The 26776-nt window shown below is 38.9% G+C and overlaps 1 pseudogene; it reads right to left on the reverse strand.

The window, feature by feature from the left end:
• Window positions 1–20772: 20772 nt before the first annotated feature.
• On the reverse strand, window positions 20773–20960 carry LOC123243544 (annotated as a pseudogene).
• Between the last annotated feature and the right edge of the window lie 5816 nt (window positions 20961–26776).

The raw sequence follows: 26776 nt of genomic DNA on the forward strand, positions 1-26776 counted from the left end.
TGTTAGGCTCTGGAGAGATATAAAATTTAGATCTGATGTGGTCCTTGCCTTCAAAAATCTTAGTTTCATATGAGGAAATAATTAATATAAAATAATGCACCAGTGCTTAAGAGGAATGCAAACTGCCAAGTTTGAACATTTCCTGGAAGAAGTTACTTTTTGGCTGGACTTCATAAAAGGATAGATATGTGAAATGAATAGGTAAAAAAGAGGTGTATAAGGCAGGCTGAGCATAAAGGATACAAAACAAAGGCACAAATGGATAAGAAATAGCTCACTTTACCTGGAGTAAAAAACAAGAGAAGAATATGGTAGAATAGGGTAGAGTAGTGTCAGATCCTGATAGTTTTTAAATAACAATCAAGTGAGTTCAGACTTTTTCGGTAGGTAATGGGGACCCACCCAGTGCTTTGGGCAAAAAGGAATGGCATAACCAGATCTATGTGGAAAGGAGATCATCAAATCCTGCCTCAGACACTTCCCAGCTGTGTGACCCTGGGCAAGTCACTTGAGCCCCATTGCCCACCCTTACCACTCTTCCACCTTGGAGTTGGAAGTTAAGGGTCTAAAAAAAAAAAAAAGAAAGAAAGGAGATCAATCTGGCAGAAATCATAAGGATATATCAGATGAAGGAAAGACGAAAGATAGATGACTTGTTAGGAATGATGGCAATAGTCCAGGTAAGTAATGAGTGTCTGTACTGTATCAGAATAGAAAAGAGAAGACAGACTTGAGAGATACTGTGGTTGTGATATGATAGCTTCCATTTATTAGCTACTAAGTGACTTGTAGGACCATTGTCATGAGTAGCAGGAAGTTTTGAGGGAAAATGTCATGTATCTGGCATCCTTTGAGGTCAATGGCCCCATTACAAATTAAAGACTTCATCTTAACTGCATAGATCATGAGAATGATTTCTGAGACAATGCTTTTTTTTTTGTTTAATAAATTCTTAACTTCAAAACACACATACATCATACATCATGTATTGGCAACAAAGTACTATAGAAACAGAATTTTGATTTTTTTTTTGTATTTTTAAATTTTCCTCAGCGGTTGGAAAGATAGTTAATTTTAAAAGCACACATAAACTTTGAACAGAATTAGAAATTTTAACTAATATAAAATACCTAGAAAAGAAAGAAGTTTTATCTTTTTCCCTTGGTGTTTTTAAAGTTACTAACTTATTTTGCATATGCTGCCTAAATTAATTTTGGAAAGTTTTGACACTTTTTTTACATCAGTAATTTCCCCAATATTGAGAGAACCACCATGCTCAAACTTTTCTTATGCACTCCTTCACTATCTTTGATTCCCTTGTAATGAAGAAAACTCAATGAAAGAAAGATAACACCTGATAGACTATGCAATCTCCTATTACTAAAAGGAGAAGAAGTGTGTATGTTCTGCTCATATTGTTTTTTTTCAATTTTCTTTCTGGCATTCAACTCAGTTATTGTAATTCAGGTTCAGCTGCTCTTTACTGTTATTTTCATTCAAAGTCATTGTTGATATTGTTCTCCTGGTTCCATTTACTTGACTTTGCATCAGTTCACACAAATTTTCTTATATATCTTTGAATTTCTTATTTTTAAAATTTTTTATAGTGCCATGATATTATACTACATGGATTTACCATAATATTTTTAGCCATTCCTCTATCAGTGAGCTACCATTTTATTTTTATTTTGCCGCTCCAAAAAGGGCTGTGACTATTTTTGTATATTTCTATTTCTATAACCTTTATTTCCCTTTACTTCCTTGGGTGGGGTCAATGGATATGAACAATAGAGTGACTTTACTTACATGATTCCAAATTAATTTTTCAGAATGCTTGGGTCAATTCCCTATTCCTATATTATATTACATATGAGGTCAAATCTCTAAATTGTTTCTTTTATTATTAATGATATATGATTTTGATCTTTTTCATTTCTCTTCTAAAAAAAAACTGCTCATCCCTTTCTCTAGGACCATATAGATTTGGGCTAGAAAGGACATAAAAGCCATCGAGTCAACTTCCTCATCTATCGGATGAGAAAATTGAGGCTTAGAGAGTTCTCATCCAGGGTCACGGAACCATTAAATGTCTAAGACAGGAGTTAACCTGGGTCTCCCCAACTTCTAATTCTGGAGATTCCCTCCACTGCACAATGCTGTCTCTTTAGCTACTAGGGGAATAGTTCTTACTTTTACATTTGGGTTTCAATTCCCTCTATATTTTGGGTACCATGCTTTTAGAGATTTCTTTTTTAGAGATTACCAGAGATTTCTCATATAAATTTTTTCCCCAATTGGTCAGCTTCTCATCCTGGTCAAGCTGTTATCATTTTTTGTGCACAATCTTTTTAATCATTTTGATTAAAATGGTCTGTTTTATATCTAAAGACCCTCTTTCTCCTTTGGTTAAAAATTCTCCTTTTCACAGTAGATCTGAAAAAGACCCTCCTGTGTGCTAAGTTTTTTACACTTAGGTCTGCTCTCTATTTGGAGTTTTTGTGGGATATGGTCTTAATTTTTTTTAAAGGATATTTTTAGCTAGGTGGGCATTGTTTAATTTGAATAATAATGTCCATTCATTCACTCAAATATTTATGAAGCATTTACTGTTTGCCATGCAGTGCCCTGGATCCTGCAGGAAAGGCAATTTCCTGGCCCGAAGGAACTTATCATCATCTGTATATCATTTCACAGTCTTGAAGATTGGGGTGATTTTTTTTTTTAATCCTGATCTAATTTTCATCTATTTTTTTTTCTAGTTGTTGAACTAACTCTGAAAATATGCTTCATGGCCTATAAAACGAAGGATGACTGACTTTTCCCGTCATCCCCCTAACCTTTCAATCCAGGTGGTATGGCAAACAGATTTAACCCAGGTGTGCCTATGGAAGAAATCCTGGTGCCCTCCCATGCACTGATAATTGTAGTACAAAGACACGTTGTTGGCCCCTCCACACCTCCTTTCTTTGGAATTGGGAGAAAATAGAGAAGAGTGGGCAGAGTCTGTTCTTTCTCTTTCTTGCTCACCTCGTTTGGCACATATTGCATCCTCATGTTTCTCTTCCACCTAACTGTAACTGTTAGAAGATCTGAGACACTGTTTGTGTTTAAGCACAGGAGGACTATTTAGAACTTCAAACACTTTACTCTCAAACTATATCAAAGGTTTTCTCTCAGCTGTTTCTTGAAGCAAAGGGCAGAACTCCTGCTTGGATGAAAGCGTGGATATTGACTGTCATCTAAGCAACAGAGTTAATGTTTCTACGTTGGTGACAGCTCCTAGGCAGTCTCTCAACGATCTCTTTTAAATCATGTCTTTGAGTGATAGCTGAAGCTGAGATTCAGGAATTTTTCCCATTTGCGATTAAATATGCAACTGCCAGCCTCACTTTCTGTTTGCCAGATGCCTCAAGGTGACATGAAGACATTTGGGTCTCAACACTTATTTTTTTGAATTGTTTATATTCCAGTTCACTTTTTATGCATTCGCTGCTCGTGACAAATGCATAGCAAGCCATAGGAATCAGTCACCATGTTCTCCTTTGTCAGAGTTTATGTTTTTTCTCTTGCTTATTTCATGCCTCTTTACACTGACAAAACACTCTTAGGCAACTCCATCTCATAGTAGCATAGTGATTGTCTTGTTATAAATGAGGAAACTGAGCCCTAGAGAAGCTTATAGAGATTAAATGATTTTCCCAAAGTCATACAGGTAGGAAATAGCAGAGCAGAGATTTGAATGTATGCACCTGATTCCATGTCCAGGCATCTCTCCATTCTCCTTATTGACATCCATTCATTTCAGCCATGTCTAACTCTTCATGACTCCATTTTGGATTTTCTTGGCAAGGAAATTGGAGAGGTTTATGGTTTTCTTCTCCAGGTCATTTTGCATGTGAGGAAACTGAGGCAAACAGGGCTAAGTGACTTGCTCAGAGTCACGCAGTTAGTGCTGTGGAAGAAATCCTGGTGCCCTCCCATGTACTGATAATTGTAGTACAAAGACACGTTGTTGGCCCCTCCACACCTGGTTTTGAACTTGGGTCCTTGTGAGTCCAGACTTGGTTCTCTATTCACTTTAACACCTACCTGCCCATCCACTCTAATCTTTTAAAAAAATTCTACTTCTTCACATATACAACCCAGATTGAATTGCTTGTCACCTCCAGGAGGGGAGAGGGAAAAAGGGAGGGAGACAACACAAATCATATAACTATGGAAAATTTATGTGTAAATTTGTTATTAAAATAAAATAAAGATAAAACTATAAAACCTCAATAAATAAATTCTATTTCTTCTACAATGGCTGGATAAAAGTATTGTGAACACTGAATATATTCCTTCTTAAAGAGATCTAAAAGCATTTGAGATTATCCAAATGGTTATAGTATTCTCAACATTACCTTTAACAGCTGTCAACCTCCCTCATTAGAAAAGCAATAACCTAGTTTACAATCATGTCATAAAAAGGTAAAGAATCCAGGATTTAATGACCTCTGGGCCTCTCTCAGTGTAATGTGCATCTCTTTGGTTTTAGTCACAAATCAAGGAGAAGCAGCTTTTGTGATTCTTTTCCACCTTTGCCCAGAACATTTATTTAATAGTAAACTAGCAATGCTATGTCAAGCATTCCCCACTGCCTGTGTTAATGTGACATAACTACTGAAATGTCTGTTTTCAATTTGAAATTTCTGAAATAAATCATTAGAAAATGAGATTTCATAAGAGGTACCTAACATTTTTATAAAATAATAATTTTCCCTCAAATCCCTTAGTATTGTGTTCAGGGATATTGAGATCATAATATTTCTCTCTTAAGATGGTTTTTAGGGACAGCCAGTTGGCTCAGTGGATAGAGTACCAAGCCTGGAGTCAGAAGGTCCTGGGTTCAAATGTGGCCTCAGATACTTCCTAGCTGTGTGACCTTAGGCAAGTCATTTAACCCAATTTTTTATAATCTTTTTTTTTTTTTTTTTCTTATCCTGGGACTCCATTCTAGGAGCATAGGGCCACAACCAGTAGGCAATGGGGGACACAGTCGCTCAGGGTCACCCAGCTGGGAAGTGTCTGAGCCCGGGTTTGAACCTAGGACCTTTCGTCTCTAGGCCTGACTCTCACTCCACTGAGCTACCCAGCTGCCCCTACTTTAGGTTGCAGTTTCTTTAGCAGATGTAGTTTTTACAGGGTGGGGTTGCTAGCCCCACGCCCAACCCTCCTCCTTTTTCATCCGGGCTAGGGACCTTCCTTGGCCCAGGAGTGGTAAGGGTGGGCAGTAGGGGTCAAGTGACTTGCCCAAGGTCACACAGCTGGAAGTGTCCGAGGCCGGACTTGAACCTAGGACCTCCAGTCTCTAGGCCTGGCACTCAATCCACTGAGCCACCCAGTTGCCCCCTTTTATAATCTTAGTAGAGATGAATAACTACAAGATTTGTTGTTTGTTTGTTTGTTTTTGCCATCAGTTTGAATTGACACAAAATAATGAAAATGACCTGAGGATTTTAGTAAACTATAAATTCAATTTTGAGTCACTTTTGGCACATTATTGTGACTTGGCCACAAAAGTTCAGATGAACTAAGGTAGTGTCTGGAGCAGTGGTTCCCAAACTTTTTTGGCCTACTGCCCTCTTTCCAGAAAAAATATTACTTAGTGCCCCCTGCCACCTCCCTCTTACAGTTATTCACCTCCCTCTTACAGTTATTCACCGCCCCCAAATGCCCCTGTGGCCATCATCACCTCCCTGGATCGCTGCAGCACCCACCAGGGGGGTGGTGGCGCCCACTTTGGGAATCACTGGTCTAGAGCATGGGAGGTAATAGTCCTGCTGTCTTCTACTTTTTCTAGATTACATTCAGAGGATTATTTTTAGTTCTGGGTGCCACCATTAGAAAGGACATTAGCCTAGGGAGTTTATAAAGGACAGTGATTCCAGTGCTTTAGATACTTTGGGAGACCACATCATTAAAAGATAATCTCTTGGCAGAGAGGTGGTGGATGAGAGGAGCAAAATGAGACAGTTTTCAGACATAGTCAACATGTGGTTTTGACAACATGTTGTATGACAATGCAAGTTAGGGCTTTTCATCTTTCCATTTTTAGATGAGGAAGAATCAATTAATTAGAAGATAACAGAAAAAGTGATATTGCATGGAAATCCAGTTTCACATACAATTTTCCCCTTTTTGTTTTACTTTGTATGTTGAAAGTTTGATTTTTCTATCATGCTTATAATTTACAAAATCACTTTTTTTCCCCAAAACAGAATCAGTTGAAACAATGGGAGATGTTTAGCCTAGAACAAAGGGATTCAAGTTAAGGTGAGGAGGAGGACATGATAGCTGTCCTCAAGTATCTAAAGGTTTACCATGTGAAAGAGGGTTTAGACTTGTTCCACTTTTCTCAGAAAGCAAATCTGAGGAAACTGAGGCTGAGATCAATTAGGTGACTTGCCCAGAAACACACAGCTTTTAAATATCTGGGGTAGGTTTGAACTTAGCTCTTCTGATTCTTTATTCCATCATTTGGAACAAGGGTCAAAGTTGAACAACCCAATTCCTCTTTGTTGCCTAGTTGAATTTATTCTCAGTAAAGGAAGAAATGTCTACAAGGTCAGTGTCAATTATTCCAGATCACTGATTGCGCTGGTCATTGGTCATTTGGTAAGGCATCTTTCAGAAGCAGCATACATTGTCCAGTGGAGAGTGCTGGATTTGAAGTCCAAGGATAGGTTTACACTTCAACTCAGTTACTACTTGTACAATATGCTTAATCTCTCAAGATCCCATTTTCTTCATATGTAGAATGAGAATGTTTTACTAATAACCTCTAACATCCCTTTGAGGTCCAAGTCTATGTTGTTATCAACTCAAGCTGCATCTTCCTAGCCCTACCCCACATTAAGTCAATAAACACTATGTACATTGATCTCCAAGCCAATAAAAAGAGGCAGGATCTTTATATTTGTTCTGGCCAGACAAATGGATATATGCATAAGTCAATATGTTTTACTATTGTTTAATTACAGGATAGAGGAGACAATTTGGATATTATAATTTTGGAAAACACATGTTGAAAAATTATTACATATAATTGGGAAAATAAGGTATTAAAAATTAATAACAAGATGGAGGGACAATTATATGGATGCCAGCTAGTTAACAAAATGCAGAGAAACTAATTCAGCATTTATCTTTCAACAATCACTTCTTACTCAAGCATATCAATCAACAAAGTACTTATTAAATATTTATTCTGTGCCAGGTGTAGGGAATACAATGACAAGAGTGTGGCACTCCTGGAAATAGAGAAAGATTAGGAATGGAGGTGGTAGAGGAAAGGTTCTAAGTTCCTCTTCTATATTCCCTCCCCCTTGGAGAACATGTATCTTCATTAAGATGGGAGATATGATATCTGTATTGTGAAGAGAGAATTAACTCTCCCTTTGTCTATTTTTAATCAAATCAAGAACTTAAAGTATCCCTACTTAGTACCAATCTAACCATTAGGTAAGAGAGCTCACAAGTCACTTACTAGTTCACACCCCCTAAGGCCACAAACACTGCTCCACCTTGGGCAGTGCTAGGCAATTTGAAAGACTGAAATTGGTTCCTGTAAAGAAGGGGATAAACAGGAAGTGATGTGGAAAAAGGGGTATAAAAAAAGAGACCAACATGGTCTGGGTTCACTTGGTTTCCTTGGTTTTGGAGAGGTTGGTTCCTTGGAGAGACTCTCTCTTGGATTCTGGGTCAGTGAATAGAGCAGAAGAGCCACACTTTTCCTTGGAGTCATTCTGCATTGGTGGACCTCTGGCTGAAGACCCCACTGGGACTTCTGGCTGAGGACTACTGGGAAATCCACGTGGAGATTGGGACTTGGAGAAGCCCCTGCCAGAGGCTGAGCCTGACTTCACAGAAGTGGCACTCAGGGCTGGTAGACTAGACCAGGCTTTGTCTCCTTCCTATATTTCCCACTTTCACTATCTCTACCTTGTAAATAAAAGCTGCTAACAGTCATTTTGACTTAGGGGCTAATATTATATAAACAGTGACCACTTTTATAATACTCATATTGAGTCAAAACCTAAATTTAATTGTTACAGTCTGCTGGTATTTATGCTCCCCTGCTTCTTATGTCCTTCTGCTACCCTAGAAACTTACTGATTGTCATATGAGTATCTTATCTGTGGTGAGAGACATTTGCTTTTAAACTGGGGTTACCAGACTTTAATGAGATTAATTGTGATTGTAGCAGTCCCAACTTCAATTGGCTGGTGACCAAGACTGCTGGAGCCCAGCCCTGCATAATAGATTCTAATCCTGGAGCAAAGATGGTGATAGTAACTGTGGCAAGAGAGGATCCTGAGTACCAAGACAGCCAACCCTTGTGATTTTCGTGGGACCAGAGGACCAATTTCTAATTCTCCTTTTGCTTTCCCTTGCTCTAGCTCTTCCCCCACCCTCACCCCCACCCCCACCCCCCTTTGCTCTAGTTTTTGATGTTGAGAAGGGTCTGGAACACAAACACGCACTTCACTTACTCCTTTCTATTAGCCAAGAAAGTGGAGAGGAACAGGAATTTCTTTGATTACCTCCCAAAGGTGTGGGAGAGCAAACAGAAAAAATATGAAATGGTTGAAAAGAGATGGGTTCGCTTGGGGGCTTCCTTTCCCTTTTTTGCTATGTTTGATAAACTATGTGATCACAGTATGTTAACCTACTACTTGTGAAAGTTATAGAAGCTGGGAGCAAAAAAAAAAAGAAGAGTCCCTTTAGGGCAAAGAACAGGATATGGATTTCATGTCTTTCTATGTTGACTAATATTCCATTTCATCTCCTACATTAAATTCTGAATCCATTTAGTGTCACTGTTTGAAGCCCCAGACTCAGTAATAGTGGTGATGGGTGAGAGGTTTGGCAAGGAGAAGTACATCTGTTTGCCTGAATACCCTGTGATGGCCAGTAACTTTTAGGTCTGGTGCTTTCCTTCTCAATTTATGGGAATAATTTATGAAGTATGGGGACTAATTGTTCTTTAAATCTTAAAAGAATTTTCCTGTGAATCAATCAGTACCAGGAGTTTTGTTTTTTTTCCATTGGTAGTGCCTTTTACAGGTAGCTCTATTTCCTTTTCTGAGATTGAGTTATTTAAGACCTCTAGACTTCTCATAATTTGGGTACTTTTTATTTTTGAAAGTATTCATCTGTTTCCTTTGAGTCATCGGTTTTGACAGCATATATGTGTATATAATATTTTGTGATCATTCTTTATATTCTGATTTTCCTGTGATTTCATCTTGCTCATTTGTGATTTTATTGATTTGATTTTCTGTTCTTTTTTCAAGTAAGCTAAAAGCTTGTTGATTTTAATATTATTTTTTTAAAATCAGCTTTTAGTTTTATGTATTATTCCTACATTTTTGTTTCCAATTTATCTGTTTTTCCCCAATTTTTATATTTCTTTTTTTTTATTATTTTAGGCTTACTTGTTATAGGTTTTCCAGTTGTTGATTTAAAAAAAAAAACAAAAAATCCTTACCTTCCCTCTTGGAGTTAATCCTGTGTATTGGCTCCAAAGCAGGAGAGTGGTAAGGGTAGGCAATGGGGGTCAAGTGACTTGCCCAGGGTCACATAGCTGGCAAGTGTCTGAGGCCAGATTTTGAACCTAGGACCTCCCATCTCTAGGCTTGGTTCTCAACCCAGCTGCCCCCTTTCCAATTTTTAAAAATGCATATTCAGTTTATTCATTAATCCTCTATTTTTCTATTTTGTTAATGTATGGTTTGTAAGATATGATTTTTCCCCCTGAGGACAGGGTTAGCTGTCTCCCAGAAATTTTGGTATATTGTTTCATTATTATTATAATTTCCTTTTACATAGTTATTATTTCTGTGATTTGTTCCTTGACTCAATCATTGGCCAGTAGCCTTTAAAAGGAAATCTATCCCAGGAACAGGCATGTACCAGAGAGACTGAAAAGACCATTGACTTGAGTCTTTGCTTTTGAGCAACTATTGACCCTTGCTGGACAATTACTACAGTGATCCATTGATCTTTCTTTGAGTTTAAGGAAAGAAAAACATGAACTAAATTGGGCGCTTTTTAGTGCTACAAGTGTCACAGAACAAGGGTTGAATAAATGCAAGTATTTATATTATTCTAAGGGCAAACAACATTTACTTGGTAGGAAATGAGGACGTTATTGGCATTATATTTTTTTTATACAGGGGAATCTGTATTCTTGACCTTAAGCTACTGTGAATTAGTTGTGGGTCCCTGAGCAAGACACTCTTAAGAACTGTTTTTCCTCCTCTTTTAGATAAGAGTTGGACTTGATCAACATCAAGTTCTTCCCAGGGCTTTCCTATTTCTAAATTCCCACTTTTCAAAGGAACTTTGGGAAAGGGGGAATGGAAACACCAGACCTAAAATTGTTATTAAATGGAAGGGAGAATGTTTGATCATTTGAGATGGATCAAATTTCAAATTCTGAATTATTGGACTTTGATATTTTGACTTTTAGGTCACAAAAGCCTTGTTCCTTGTAGCATCCTAGTTCATAGGCTAGATCCATGTTGATGAAGGTGAGGAATGGGTCTTGGAGTGGCTGAGGGAGAGCTGCTCTGTTCCTCTTCTCCACAGCACTTAAGGACATTTTTTGCATGTCCCCTCCCTCCGTCCAGCTGCCAAAAGTGAGCCCATCCTCCCTCTGCTGTCTGGGGTAATGGGGGGAGGGGCTCACAGGTAGCTTGAAGTTGTAGTTTGGGCACACAGTGCTGGGCTAGAGCATCCAGTGGTGCTTTGCTTTGACTTCCACATACCCTAGTCATGCCCACAATCTACAAAAAACAAAAACGAAACATGTTTTTCTCCTACATAGGCATCTCCTTGAACATGAACCCCAAAATACTTGTGTGAATACAATCACAATGTTGATGACATTTATAGTTGGCATCTTTATTTTTCATGTGCACCAATTGTTTTTATTTCTCATCTCTCATCTCTCCAGTGGATAATGTTAGTGATCATATTTACATCCTTTTCTTTTCTATTTGTTTATTATTTTTAGGCCCACTTAAAATATAGTGCTATAACTGATCTTTGGTACACATTTTCACTTGAAGCTATGAATGCTTTTAAAAAATAAAACAACCAGACCCCATGAGAGTTAGAACCAAGGCTAGAAGTTTTGGAAAAACTGTAAAGTAGATGGTTCATCTCTTGTAGTTTTCTACACCTACCTTTAGCTTCCTTTACTCCTTATTTCTCTCCTCTCTTTCTTGGTCCTCTTGCTCTCATCATTTGTTTCCATCAACCTAATCTAAGTTTTCCTTTTTTTTTTTTTTTAAATCAGATTTGTGTTCCCCAATTGATAAATGGTTAAAGGAAATGAATAGGCAGTTTTCAGAGGAAAAAAATTCAAGCTAAAATAGCCACATGTAAAGGTGCTCTAAATCACTAATAATGTGAGAAATGCAAATCAAAACAACTCTAAGGCATTACCTCATATCTACTGTTGGCCAAATTGACAAAAAGGGAAAATGTCAAATACTAGAGGAGCTGTGAGAAAACAAATACACTCTTAGTGGAGCTGTGAACTGATCCAATACTTCTAGAAAGCAATCTGGAATTATGCTCCAAAAGTTATTAAATTGTGCATATCTTTTGATTTAGTCATACTACTGCTAGATCTATACTTCAGAGAGACTGAAGTTTCCTTCCTTCCTTCCTTCTTTTCTTCCTTCCTTCCTTCCTTCCTTCCTTCCTTCCTTCCTTCCTCTTTCCTTCCTTCCTTCCTTCTGGCTATGTTTTTGTGTGTGTGTGTGTTTGGATGACACATATTGTAATGGGCTTGCTTTTCATGCCTTCTCAATGAATATGGGGAGAGTAGAGGAAGAGGAAGGATTTGAAAATGAAAATAAATAAAACTGAAATTTTCATTTTAATCTTAAAAATGAAATCAATAGACCAGGTGTGATTTCATTGGTAAGACTTGTGATTTCATTGTAAGGAACTCTAGTAAGAAAATACTCTCCACTAAAGCAACTGAACAACTGTTCTGAGACTTAGGACTTTAGGGAGTTTGAGAGTTTGGGTAACTTGCTGAGGCTTCTAGGACAGTATAGATTAGAGACAGGACTTGAATCAGGGCTTCCAGACTCCAGACTGGGCTCTATTCACCAGTCACCTCCGGGTCATTTATCAGTATTATCCTCAGCAATCAATCCTAAATCTTCCAATACATCCATTTACACTGAAAACATTTTGGGTGTGACTAGAGCTTAATGTCAATCTTCCCTGGGGTGTTTACATTTTAATCAAAGGACTGAATCTCCCAGGGTGAAATTTCTAGAACTTGCCTATCCAGTTAAGGAAGATATTTTAGAATAGGAATCAAATGTTTCACCTTAGACTGACCCTGGTTAGAAAGATAAATTCCTTTAAAAATATATTATGTTAGGGGGCTTCTGGGTAGTTCAGTGGAGTGAGAGTCAGGCCTAGAGACAGGAGGTCCTAGGTTCAAACCCAGCCTCAGCCACTTCCCAGCTGTGTGACCCTGGGCAAGTCACTTGACCCCCATTGCCCACCCTTACCACTCTTCCACCTATGAGACAATACACCGAAGTTAAGGGTTTAAAAAAAAATATATTATGTTGCGTAGTAAAATTCTAAAGGGATTCATGTAGTTCAGTGGACCACTCACTAGCTCTGTGATCTTGGCATGATCACTTAATTTCTCTTACTTTCAATTTCTTCATCTATAAAATGGGGATAACAATTGTAGAAACATCTACCTCACAGTGTTCAATCAATCAACATGCATTTATTAAAAACTGATGATGTGCCAAGCACTGTACCAGGCAATGGGAATACTAATACAAAAACAAGATTTTCTACTTTCAAGGAATTTTACACTTTTGAAGGATTGTGAGGAAAATGTTATGTAAGTAAATCTCTATAATTGTGAGCTCCTGATTAATTCACTAAAGTCTTAATCTGCTGCTTCATCCTGACATGGTTGTTGGGTACTTGGAGACAGTACCAAGAGAAAACCAGCTTGGGCAGGTCAAGAACACCCTCAGCAGTAGACTCTCCTCCCTACAGTCTTTGATCCAGCCAAACGTCTTCTCTCTGCTCTTCACCCACCACATTCTCTCTCTTTTTTCTCTATGCCTTTGCAATGACTCTCCCATGCCTTTGGAATGCCCTCTCTTCATATCTCCCCCCAGAGTCCTTTTCTTCATCTAAGATAGAGTTCAAAAGCTAGGCTTGGTGGTATTCAAATGGAATCCTAGGTGCTAAGGAGGTTAAAACTGGTGAATCTCTTGAATTTAAGAATTCCGGGCTATGGTGGGCTGAATAGTATGATGAGAACAACACTTCTGTCTGCCTCAGTTTCCTCATCTATAAAAATAGGAATACCAGCTCCTATCTCTCAGGATTACTGTGAAGATAAAATGTGCCTACAACTAAATTTGACATTAATATAGTAAGCCCAGGTTGCTTAGGGAAGCAAGGTCAGAAAGAGAGCAGGTCAAAGCTTTTGTGCCATTCTGAGTAGGATTGGGCCAATGAGTAGCCTTTGCTCTTTCAAGCAAGATAGAGAGAGTCAGTCTAAAAAAAAATCAAAGGTGTAACTCAAGTACGATCTTCATAATGCCTTTTCGGATCCCTCCTCCAGCTACTAACGATGTCCCTCTAAGAATATCTTGTATCAAACTACTTTGTATATATTATTTATTCAGTTTATATTCATGCTGTCTATATATTTATGTTTTATAATTATATATATACCTATAAATATTTTAAATATAGTTTATATTTTGTAGGGCAGGCAAGTGGCAAGGTAGATAGAGTAGTGGGCCTAGAATCAGGAAGACTCATTTTCATGAATTCAAATCTGGCCTTGGATAATAATTTTCAGCTTAACTGACCCTGGGCAAATCATTTTTTACCCTTGTGTAGATAGAATCCACTCCCCAAGCTCATCCTACCCTGCACCCCATTTTGCATGCCTACCTTGCTTGATGGAGGGGCACAAGAAGAAAAAGGTGTGGTGTGGGAGGTGGAGCTCTCTCTCCTTTGGAACAGGGAGGTAGAACACAGCCTAGAGGGGGAGCTCTGGTGCCTGTTGTGCACTCAAGGGTTTTTTCAGACTTTAGTTTTGGCATTTGGTTTTTGCAGACAAGGGTTTTGGTGGCGTGGATGGCTTTGGATTTTGGCTTCCTGATTCGGCTTAGGGTATTTTAGCTAGGTGATATTTTCTGTCTCCTTCCTATACTTTCCTCTTTATACTTTATCTCCATTTTGATTAAAACTTAGTCCTAGGTTCAAATCCAGCCTCAGACACTTCCCAGCTGTGTGACCCTGGGCAAGTCACTTGACCCCCATTGCCCACCCTTACCACTCTTCCACCTATGAGCCAATACACAGAAGTTAAGGGTTAAAAAAAAACAACTTAATTGTTAAGAGCTTCTAACAGACTCATGACTTAAGAGTTAATTTTATAAATGGCAACCACAATTTTTAAAAATTAATATTACATTTTATCTGTTTCCTCATCTGCAAATGAGCTAGAGAAGGGAATGGCAAACCACTCTAGTATCTTTGCCAAGAAAACCAAAAACGGGGTCATGAAGAGGGGGACAGAACTAAAATCACTAAACAATAATATTTTTATATGTAATGGCTCTCTCCACAGTTAGAATATAAACAGGAACAGTTTCATTCTTTCTACTTCTGTTCCCTGTGCTTATCACCACACTTGGCATGTAATATATATTTAATAAAATACTTATTGACTGACTGAATGATATATGTGTTCCATCTCAAGGCCAGTGCTAGCTGAGTCTGAAGAGGAATATCATTAGATAGTTGGCTATTGGGTAAAGAGATTAAATTTTTTTCAAACAATGAATTTTTGTAATTACACTAGCCCATCCATTCTACAAAGGTCATGGATTTTAAGCATTGAGGAATGGGAACTAACTTGTCCAGGGTCACACAGGTAGAAAGCTTTAGAGGTGAGATTTGAATCCAAGATCTCTGACTCTAAGCCTGGATTCTGAGGTCTCTTCAAGCTTTGCACCTATGATCCTATAATTAGTATTCTGTAGGTATGCATGTAGCATGACATGAATACCCATGAGTATATCCAACTCTAGTATCTTTGCCAAGAAAGCCAAAAATGGGGTCACGAAGAGTTGGACAGAACTAAAATCACTAAACAACAATATTTTTATATGTAATGACTCTCTCCACAGTTAGAATACAAACAGGAACAGTTTCATTTTTTCCTACTTCTGATCCCTGTGCCTTATCACCACAACTGGCATGTAATACATATTTAATAGAATATTTATTGACTGACTAATTGATATATGGTCAAGTTGAAAGTATATCTGGGAATCAAGGAAAAATGGCAGAATTATAGATTTAGAACTGAAGGTCACCTTAGAGTCAATCTAGTCAATTCTTTTCATCTTCCAATTGAGAAAACTAAAGCCCAGAGAAAGTGATAAGGTCATATAGGCAATGAGTGACAGAGAACAGATTTGAATCCAGCTCCTCAGGTGCCACAGCTAGTGTTTGTTTTTTTTTTTTTTTTCCTACCACACCACACTATTTTTCTATATGCCACTGCCAACCTGACTCTGGAAGAGAAAATGCTGTCTTTCCTCATATTTTACTTCATCGTGTTCCTTCCCCTCTCCATTTGTTGATTATTCCTTAAATTCTACCTCTTCCCCGCCAGATACCAGCCATCCTTCAGACTCAGAATCATGCTTTTGATTAACTGAAAACTAGCCCACTAGGACTTGCCTTTGTGTGACCACTTAAGGTGAACTCGACCCAGTGGATGCTCAATAAATATTTCATAGGGAATTAAATTAGGTCAACAGTGAGTGTTGGAGGGGGGAGCACCCCTTTGAAGTGGGAGCCGCCTGGAATGCCAGGGGCTCGGAAAGGGCCAAAGATAGCTACTGTTGTGTTTGTGGGAGGGGAGGTGGGTGTGCTGGGTCAACATAAAACGTGGCACTAAATTGCTGAGCATCTGTTTGAGTCAACACACAGGCCCCAGTCCAATTTTAACCTGAAAGTCTATGGAAAGGCACTATTAGCCTTTGTTTATGGAGGCCTCTGGGGGGTTGAGATACTCAACCAAGTTAATGAAATTCATTCAAATCAGTGCTGATCTCCAGCTGTTTCATTAGGGCTATGAAATCACAGAGATGTGAATTAGATAAGGGACTACAGGTGTGCTTCCCTTTACCAAGCTGGGTCCCTGGGAAGTTGGGCATTAAGGAAATTTCTGCAAATGGAGTTATTATAAATGATTGCCATGGGAAGGAAATGGGTTTTCTTAAAGCAGGACAGATGGATACCTGAAGCGGGGCATTTGGGGGGGAATCAAGTATGGTTTATCTAGGGAGCAGCCCACTGGAACTGGTGTCAGGAATCCTTGAGTTCAAATCCTGCCTCAGAAACTAATTAAATGTGTGTCCTGGGACAAGTCACTTAACCTCCCTCAGCCTCAGTTTTCCTCATTTGTAAAGTGAGGATAGGGACAGGTAGGTGGCACAATGAATAAAGCACCAGGGGAGATCCTGGGTTCAAATCTAGCCTCAGATTCTTCCTATTTGGGTGACCCTGAGCAAGTTCTATGGGACCCATATTTCTGAGAGGGCATTATGGAATTCTGTGATGCAGCTTGAACCCCTCTCAGAAATATGGATCCCACAGTTCTTAACCCCAATTGGCCAGCCTTACCACTCTCCTGTCTTGGGACTGATATTTATTATCCATTCTAAGAGTTAAAAATAAATAAATAAAATGGGAATAGTAATGCCACCTACCCTCACAGCATCATTATGGGGATCAAATGAGATAATAATATAGGTTAAGTGTATTTCATGTCACCATATCACTATACCACCTTTTGGGGAAAAACTTAGGATTACTGAGGATTTTTTAGAGGAGCTCAGGATGGGAAAAAGTGGTAAGAATAGGACAGTTTAGGAGAGGTAACTTGGAGGCAGATCTACAGCTTGCAGGCCAAAAAAACATTTTTTTTCTTCTTCTGCTGGGTTTTTTCTTTATTATTTTACTAGGTCTCCAGCTTGAAGTTCCAACCATTAGATAAAGAATTTTCTGGAATCTTCTTTCACTAATGATTTCTCTAAAGAATGCTATCCACATCAAGAACTGTGGGAGTAGAAACACAGAAGAAAAACAACTGCTTGATCACATCGTTCAATGGAGATATGATTGGGGATCTAGACTCTAAATGATCACTCTATTGCAAATATTAATAATATGGAAATAGTTCTTGGTCAATGATACATGTAAAACCCAGTGGAACTGCTCATTGGCTATGGGAGTGGGGTGGGAGGAAGGGAGGGAAAGAACATGAATCATGTAACCATGGAAAAATATTCTTAATTAAAATTTTAAAAACTAATGATTTCTCTACTTTAATATCATGAGTGGATAGAGCATTCCACCTGGCGTCAGGAAGGCCTGAGTTCAAATGTGGCCTTAGACAGAGGTCCCAGGCCAATTTTAACCAGAAAGGTATGGAAAGGCACTCCTAGCCTTTGTTTGTATAGGCCTCTAGGGGTGTTAAAGATTCAACCAAGTTAATGAAATTCACTCAGATCAAAGCAGATCTCCAGCTGTTGCTAGTTCTAACACACTTATTAGTTGTGTGACTCTGAGAAAGTCACTTAACCTCTGTCTGCTTAAATTTCCTCATCTATAAAAATGAGGCTAACAGTAACACCTACCTTCTAGGGTTGTTGTCAAGATAAAATGAGGTAACATTTATTTGTAAAGGACTTTACAGAACTTAAAGTGCTATAAAAATGGGAGATGTTATTATTACAAATGAAAATACCTCTGCGAAGCTTAAGGGTTAATTCACGCAATAGTGGGAATTAATTCCACCAGATTGTTCTCTCCTAACACCTTCCTGAAACAGCTATCAGAAGGAAATGGAGTTTTGATTGGTTGGAATAGGATCATAGATTTAGAGCTGTGAGCAAATTTGAAATACTGAGTCCAATCTCCTTGTTTTACATGTGAGGAAAATATCCAAAGATTAAGTGACTTGTCCAGCAGTCTATTCATCCCATCATATTGGGTGGCTAACTTTGGAGTTTGACTCTTTCTGGTGGGTCTACAGCAGCATTGGCAAAGTATTGCCACCTGTGCTGAGTGGCACTCGGGGAGTCTCTCCATCCCCACTCTGCTCAGCCCCCCATAGCAAGCATGTCCTCCCTCTTCTCTCTTGGGTAATGTGGGGGGCTCACAAGCAGCTTTAAGTTGCAGTTTGGGCACACGAACTTGAAAACCTTCACCAACGCTGGTCTATAGAGTACTGTATTGGTAGACTGAAGAAGCAAAGAGGGAACTGTGATTCTAAGGGCTCATATTCAAGGAGATAGGAAAAGGGTACCAAAAGGAAGATGCAATAGAATAGTAGAATTGTAAGGAACCTCAGAGGGTCAGCTGTAATCCAACCCTTTAATTAATAATTATTAATAAAAATCCAACCCTTTAACAAATAATAAATTAAAACATTAATGCATTAATAACATATCCAATAAGTATTTTATCCAAGTTTCATCTGATAGCACCTAATAATGAGGAAATCACTCTGCTCCTAAATAAACCCATTCTAATTCTGTACAAAATCAACTCATTTTCTTCATGGTGGACTGCCATTCCTGATTCTGCTCTCTGGAGTCAAGCAAAATAAGTCTAATTCCTCAACCAGATAATCCTTTAAGTTTAGCTACTAGGAGATAGATGGTTGGTCTTGGAGCCAAAAAGCTCTGGATTCAATCCTGATTCTGATACATAAGGGTTGTGTGGCCCTGGGAAAGTTATTTAAATTCTCAAAGCTCTAAGCCAAAGGTATCAGACTCATTGTCCACATGTTACAAGTGTCCTTAGAATTCTCTAGTATAGCCTGAACCAGATTCAAATGTAACTGGGGCATGTTTAAGAAAGAAAATAAAAATACGATACAGATAATGTTAATCTGTGATTATGTGAAATCTCATAAAAATACAGTCCCTTACCTGCACCTGCATATTAAGTTAGGATTCTATTGCAGTATGGCAGTCCTGACCAACAGAAATCCCAGAAGGTGACATGTCCACTAAGTCAGGAACTGAAGGAAACTCTGGCCAACTAGAACCTGGGAGTAGGAGGGATTGGACTAGGTTTAAAAAGCCAGTGGGGGAAGCAGGAGTCCCTCTATCTTGCTTTTCTTCCAAGATCAGCTCTCCTCTCTGGTGGTGAAGGGCTTTGAAGTCCAAACAGAAGACTTCATATTTGATCCTAGAAGTGAAAGAGAACCAATGGAGTTTATCTAAAAAGAGTATGGCATGGATAGGGGCTATGCTTTAGAAAATCACTTTACAGCTTCCTGGACCAGAGAAAGACTTGTAGCAGACTGGCCCAATAGTAGGCTATTGCAATAGTTCTGATGTGAGGTGATGGGGGCTTACACCAGGGTGGTAGTAGCGTCAGAAGAGAGAAGACAGCACATATGAATGATATTACAAAGTTAAAATTGAAAAGACTTGCCAAAGATTGCTTATGAAGTATGAGAATCTAGAATGGCACCTAGATTGGTTACTTGGCTAACTGGTGGAACCCTTGATAGCATTAGAGAAGTAAGGAAGAGGAGAACATTTGGGGAGGGGGAGAAGATAAGGAGTTCAAGATATAAAAGACTTGGAGGTCAGAGGAGGTTAGGGATAGATAAATAAATCCCAGAATCATCAGCACAGAGATGGTAATTAAATCCATGAGACCTAAAAATACCAACAAGTGAAATAATATAGAGAAAGAAGAGAAAAAGACCCAGGATAGAGCTCTGGGGAACACACATAGCAGGCATGAACTGGATGGAGGAAAGAACAAAGGAGATTGAGAATTGGTTAGATAGGAAGGCAAACAACAGGGAGAGATAGTGTCCCAAAAATTTAGAGAAGAGAGTGATCAATGGTGTCAAATACTGCAGAAAAGTCAGGCAAGAGGATTGAGAAAAGGCCATTAGATTTGTCAGTTAAAACATCATTGATAACTTTAGAGTTATGGAAGAATGATAAGGTCAGAAACCAGACTATAGAGAGTGAAAGGAAAGAGAACCAGTTTAGTCACAAAAGGGAGGAGAGATACTGAACAGTAGCCAACAGGAATATATTTTTTAAGAATTTATTTTATTTTTATTATCATACAAAACGCACTTCCACATTGACTATTGTATGAACTCATGCAAAACCAAAACCCCCAAATAATACCATAAATACACTGATGTGAAAGATAGTATGCTTTGATCTGCACCCAACTCCAAAAGTTCTTTCTCTGGAGGTGGATCGTGTTTGTCATAAGTCTTTCATGATTGTCCCATTGGTGTATTTTTTGAGGATGGAGACTTCCATCCTCATGGGCATATTTGTAAGTAGTAAGAAAATATCCAGCAGATAGGGAGAGATTGAAGATAAATGGGAGAGTGGGGATGGTGGAAGGGGCATCTTTCTAGAGAAAATAGATAGAAAAGGAGTCTCTTGTGCATGTAGATGGGTTTGCCTTGGCAAGGAAAAGGGCAACCTCTTCATATAACACAAGGGTAAAGGCAAAGAAAATGGTAGAAGATATCAGGGACATTTGAGAAAAAGAGGAAAGAAACAGTTGGGGCAGGGAGAAGTTTTGAGAAAGGATTAAAAGTTTGGAAAACCTGCTGTAGTGAGTGGGATGGTGAATCAATTAGGGAGGCATAAAAGAATTGCTTGCCTTACTGATATGAGAACCCAGTTTAAGTAACATAAACTTGTAGTGTAACCAGTCAGCATGGTTCTGTGATTTTTCTCTAACTTCATTTAGTTCTCACTTAGCAATAATCGCACCTCGGTTAAACCTCACTGGCTACAGTACTGCCACTGTGCAAAGCTTCTAGCTTCATTTGGCAACATGTGCATAGGAGTGAGGGCAGTAGATTTAGGAATAATCCTTGACTGAGACCTGGAAGGTCAAGATTGGTGATACGATATGGGAGCAAGAAATTTAAGAGAAGACAGTGTAGATTTCAACTGATTCTCCAAGGGGTCAAGATGAGGAAGGGAAGAAAATGTAGTTGGTACAGATGTGATGGAATACAAAAGAACTAAGGGGTTGAGAGATTGGTGGTCTTGGGGAAGATGATGAACAGGGTTTGGGGTTGCAAGGCAGAAGGAAAAGTAGAATAATGATAGATTGTGATTAGATAAGGAGATTTCAGAGTTCATGAATATATGTGATACATTTTTGTGTGTATTGGCAAGATCAAGGGTATGACCATCTTTGTACAGCTGAACTGGGATGGACAAGTAGATCTTAGGAAATGAGTAAATCAAAGAACTGGAAGGTAAGGGTGTTTGAGGAAGTATCACTGAATATTGAAGTTTTCTAGTATGGGGCAGGAGTTGGGGAGGAGAGAAAGATTATAAGCTAAGCACTAAGCTCACCAATGAAAGAAGGGCAGTATCTGAAGATTGGTGTACGACAGTTACTTGAACCTTGATTGGGTGGTAGGTATGGCCTCAGTGATCCTCAAAGGAGGGGTAGTTAATGAATGACGGTGATAGAGGGTGAGGTTATAAGTGGGAGTATGGAATGGGAGTAAGGAATATACCAACTCCTCCACCTCAACCTGTGACTTAGGAAATGGATACAAATTCAGCCAGTGCTGGAAAGGGTGTCCAGGAAGGCTGTATCATCAGGAGGGAGTAAGGCCTCAATGAGAGCCAGCAGATGGAAGGAATGGGAAAGAAAAGAATTTAAAATGAAAGCAATGGAGTCTGAATGCAAATTGAAACATACCATTCTTGTATTTCATCCATGAATTTTTCTCTAGTGTCAGCAATATGTCTTTTTTCAAAACATGATGAACATGGAAATATGTATTATATGGTGGTATGCATGCAACCTATATCATGTTATCTGCCATGTTGGGGAGGAAGGAGAGGTAGAAGGAAGGGAAAGAACATGGGTCATAAAAATGTCAGAAAGTGATTATAAAAAATTGTATTGATGTGTAAAAAATAAAAATTAAATTTAAAACAAATCTTATCGACATGTAATCTGGAAAAAAAAGTTTATTATTTAAAAATTCAAAGCAAATTTGTTATTTGTGTGGCAAGCATTCCAAAGAGCACAGTAGAAAGGATGGATAACATCAGTGGATACATTTGTGGAGGACTGAGTTGAAGAGGATGAGACCATGAGATCAGATAGAGAGATTTGGAGATAAGGATCTGATTAATGACAATTGGAGGGGTCTATAATTCCTGGGATGAAGAGAATATGACTAAGTAGAAGTTTATTAATCTGATGAATGAATTCACATGGTTTTTTAACATTGCTAGGGGTTCACTTTAAGATAGAGTCTTCTTGGGGTATTATGCTACACATATCAGGTCAGGAAATAGGTACAAGGAGCAGGAAGTAATAGTGTCTCTGTCCCTGCAGCCAGGAAAAGTTTCTGCTAAGTGAGAGGAGGCCAGCTTAGGAAAATAGACACACTATGGATCAATTAACTGCAAACAGGAAGAGCCAGCCTATGAGAACATCTCTTTGATGACATGTCTCTTCAATCTCCTTTGAGGAGAACTATAAATGGTAGCAAACCTGCTGCTAACCTATAGAATTTCCTCTCCTGAGAGTTTCCTATGCTAATGAAATCATGGGTACACACCCTATACACTATGATACCCATTGGTTGGTTATAGCTGTAACATGGAAATGGCAGGGTGGAATTCCTGCAAGATACAGGGTCAAGAATTCCAGGGGACCCCCCCCCCTGGAGAACTCTGGGTGAGGGACAGCTTGAAGGCAGTTAGGGCAGTTGATTCCTGGGGGTTGAAGTGAGCAGGCCACTCTGTTTGCTGAGCCCAGTTCTGGATAGCTTTGGTGGCCTGTGGCAAAAGCCATTTAGGTTCTTCACTGCTCCTAGCTTTTTTAGCTGAATTAGACCTTTCCTGCAATAGCATTTTTGTTACCATTTAGTTATTTTAGATATTAGAAGTGATAATTATAGGCTTTGAGGGCAAGCTAGCTAAAAGTCTGCCACTCCCTCCTGAGGGGGGAGGGGCTGTTTTTATCTAACAATTCAGGGCTTCCCAGGTCTTATCCAAATCCTTGAAACCTCTTCCTTTCCTTCCCCTTCCTCCTTTATCAGTAAACTTCATCTTTGAGGTAGCTGTGCCTGGCTATTTATTTGGGGATACTCACTTCCTCCATAAAGCATGGTTCCTTTCAGTTGCCAGCCCAACAAGTCAGATCCTCGTTCTGTCCCTGATAGCTACTAGACATCAAGCTTCTCCTATCTTCCCTAGTCAAACCTGTGGGGAAATAAGTTGAGAAAGTGAACATCTTGAGGGGATCAGCCTTGCTCACCCAAGCCAGGGTATCTGATCATCCTCCATTTTCAACTGATTCCAACGGCGTGGTGGGAGGGGTGAGAATAAGGGAATACCTACCCCTCCCTACTCACTCAAGCCTCTGGGTGGGGGAGGAGTGAGTCCTGCAGGTTTCTGGTTTCTGGCCAACACTTCAGCTTCCCAAATATCTCTGTTAAGATCAACATTGGTTGGTTATAGCCAAGCTAAATATACCCAGTTTCTTGAATGAATCTTTTAGCTATGAAATGAAATGGTCTTTGTTTTTGTTTTTTTTAAATTGGTTCTTATCCTTTTTGACTTCTCTCCTTTAGACGCCATTGATTATCCACTCCTGAACCCTTTTTTTACTTGACTTCAGTGCAGTGCTTTTTTGATTCTTCTCTTTCTGACTATTCCCCAGAATTTTTCACTGAATTAATTTATTTCTTCTTGACCACTAGTTCCATGGATTCCTCTAATGCTCTGAACAAAGCCTCTTCTCTACATTCTCTTTGGTGGTAATCTCATCAGCTACCATGGATTCTAATATCATCTCCATGCAGATAATTCCAAAATATACAAATCTAGCCCAAATATATCATATGTAACCAATTAGATTGCAATTCCTTGGGGGGCAGGAACTATTTTTTGCCTTTTTTTTTTTTTTTTTTTTTGTAATCTCAGTATTTAGCACAGTGCCTGGCACATAGAAGGAGCTTAATAAATGTTAATTGATTAATTTCCCTTCTGGACATCAGTATTCTTATATTACCATCTGCCTATTGACTCTCTATCTAAATGCCCTCTAGACATCTCAAACTCAATAGGCAGAACCAAAATGAACTCATTTTGTGTACAGTTCGGCAGAAGTTTGTTTGAAATACAATTGGTGCTTTTAGTGGATTACAAACTCAATGAGTCTTGACAGTATGACATAGCAATGACCACCCAGTATAATATAAACTTAGTCTTTACTTATTTTACAAAAATCTTACCTTCCATGTTGGAATCAATACCAAGTATTGGTGCTAAGGCAGAAGAGCAGTAAGGGCTAGGCAATGGAGGTTAAGTGACTTGCCCAGGGTCACATAGTTAGAAAGTGTCTGAGGCCAGATTTGAGCCCAGGACCTCCCATCTCTAGGCCTGACTCTCAATCCACTGAGCCAACTAGCTGCCCTTTAAACTTTGTCTTTCTTAAAAGGTTTAGTATCTAGAATGAAGGAGGAGGTAATACCACAGCAGCACTTGCTGGCCAGACTACACCAGCAATGTCAGGAATATTATGTTCAGTTTGAGTGTTCTGGGCACTAATTAAGTAATTATGGGCAGGTCACTTAAAACCTCTTTGAATCTCATTTTCCTCTTCTATAAAGTGAGGGTGTTGGCCTAGATGATCTCATGGTCTTTTCCAGCTCCAATTCCCATGATATCATAAACCAAAAAGAGTCCTCAAGAAAGAGAAAGTTCATGGGATATGGAGTTTATTCAGTTAAAGGAACTAAAGCAAAGAAAACTTAGAGTGGGGGAATGATAGCTGTCTTCAAGAATTTTAAGGACTCTTGTAGATGAGGGAATGGACTTGTTAGAGTTGGCTGCAGAGGACAGAAGTAGAAGCAATGCCTCCACTGAAGCAAATTTGGCCTTGATATAAAGGGGAAAAAAACCCTTCCTTATAATAATAACAATACAGTTAGCACTTATTTAGTGACATAAGGTCTGCATTTTATCCTCATAACAACCCGTTGAAATAAATGCAATTTTCAAATGAGCAAACTAAGGTGGACAGTGGTTAAATGACTTGCCCAGGGTCACAAAACTATTACGTGTCTGAGGTCAGATCTGAACTCAGACCTCCTTACTCAAAGTGGAATTTACCTTGCAGCCTCAATTATTAGAATTATCCAAGAGTCAAAATCTTCCTTGGGAGATGTTTTAGAGAGATTCTTATTCTAGCACAAGTTAGACTGGCAGGACTCTGAGTTCCCTTCCAATTTTGGTATTCTGTAATTCCATAACCCTGAAACATAATTTTTCTATTCCCCAACAATAGTTTCATAGTTTCCTTCCCAATTGTATTCAACTTTGGATTATTTACTTATGAATATAGGGAGGTGTGTGTGTGTGTGTGTGTGTGTGTGTGTGTGTGTGTGTGTGTGTGCAAGAGAGAAAAAGAGAGAGAGAGAGAGAGAGAGACTGATTGATTTTGGAAATTTAGTTAAAGCAAAATATTGAAGCCACACTGAATACTTGATACAGGAAGAGCCAGGGAAACTGTCTAGTTTCTGCCTCCTTATCTGTATTTCCCTTCTTGCAAACTACACCATATGGAGAATAGATTGTTCTCTTCTTAGGCAGTTGGTGGTTAAGCACAAGGGTAAGCAAAGGATCTCGGCAGAGCCACCAACCTCTAACCTTCTTAGGAGTTGGGAACTGTTTAAGTCAGGGGTACCCAACCTTTTGCTTAGTATTCTTTCAATTTCTCCAAAGCCTTACAATTGCCAATAACTAACATCTTTAGCGCTTTAAGGTTTTTAGGACATTGTACGTATGTGTAGATAATTTGATTCTCACAAAAAAATAGGTGCCATTATCCCTACTTTGCAGATGAGGAAATTGAGGCTGAGAGAGATTAAGTGATTTGTACAGGGCCACATAGCTCATAAGTATCTGAGGTAGGATTTGAACTCAGGCTTTCCTTATTTCAAGTCCAGTACTCTTATGCATTGTCTATCTTAGCTGCCTATGGGATAATTTGCTACTGGAGATTAGTTTTGTTCCCTTCTCTGCTAAGAGCCATCCTCCAGGGACACACTTACTGCTTGAAGTTAACCAGTTAAAGATTAAGATCTCTTGGTGGATCACAGCTAGCACCTGTAGTTAAAAGGTGCCAAGGAACTTCTCTAATGAGGTATGGGAAACACTGCCCATCAATCCAGCTGGTGTTAACAGAAGAGAAAGATGACTATCTCCTTCCCATCATGAAAGGGTTTAATTAAGCAAAGCCTGATATCAAGTTTGGCCTCTAGGTTATTAATTCACCTTGATAATGTTATTTATGAAGAGATAACTGGGAAGTACAGTATTCCTGGAATTATTGTATTAATAATGTAAACTTGAAAACAGATGACTTGGTTTCAAATCGGTTTCTGATACAGACTATCTGTACCATATTGGTCAAGTCCCTTATTTCTCTTAAGTGTCTCAGTTTCCTCACATGGGAGATAAGGGATAGGGTTAGATGACTTCCAAAGTCCCTCTTTGTTCTAGGGGTATGATTATATGATCTGTATCAATCATGCTTTCTGAAATATGCCTTTCCTCAGGGATAATCACTCAATCAACAAGTATTA

The sequence above is a fragment of the Gracilinanus agilis genome, chromosome 3, assembly GCF_016433145.1.
Source record: "Gracilinanus agilis isolate LMUSP501 chromosome 3, AgileGrace, whole genome shotgun sequence".
Classification (NCBI taxonomy): domain Eukaryota; kingdom Metazoa; phylum Chordata; class Mammalia; order Didelphimorphia; family Didelphidae; genus Gracilinanus; species Gracilinanus agilis.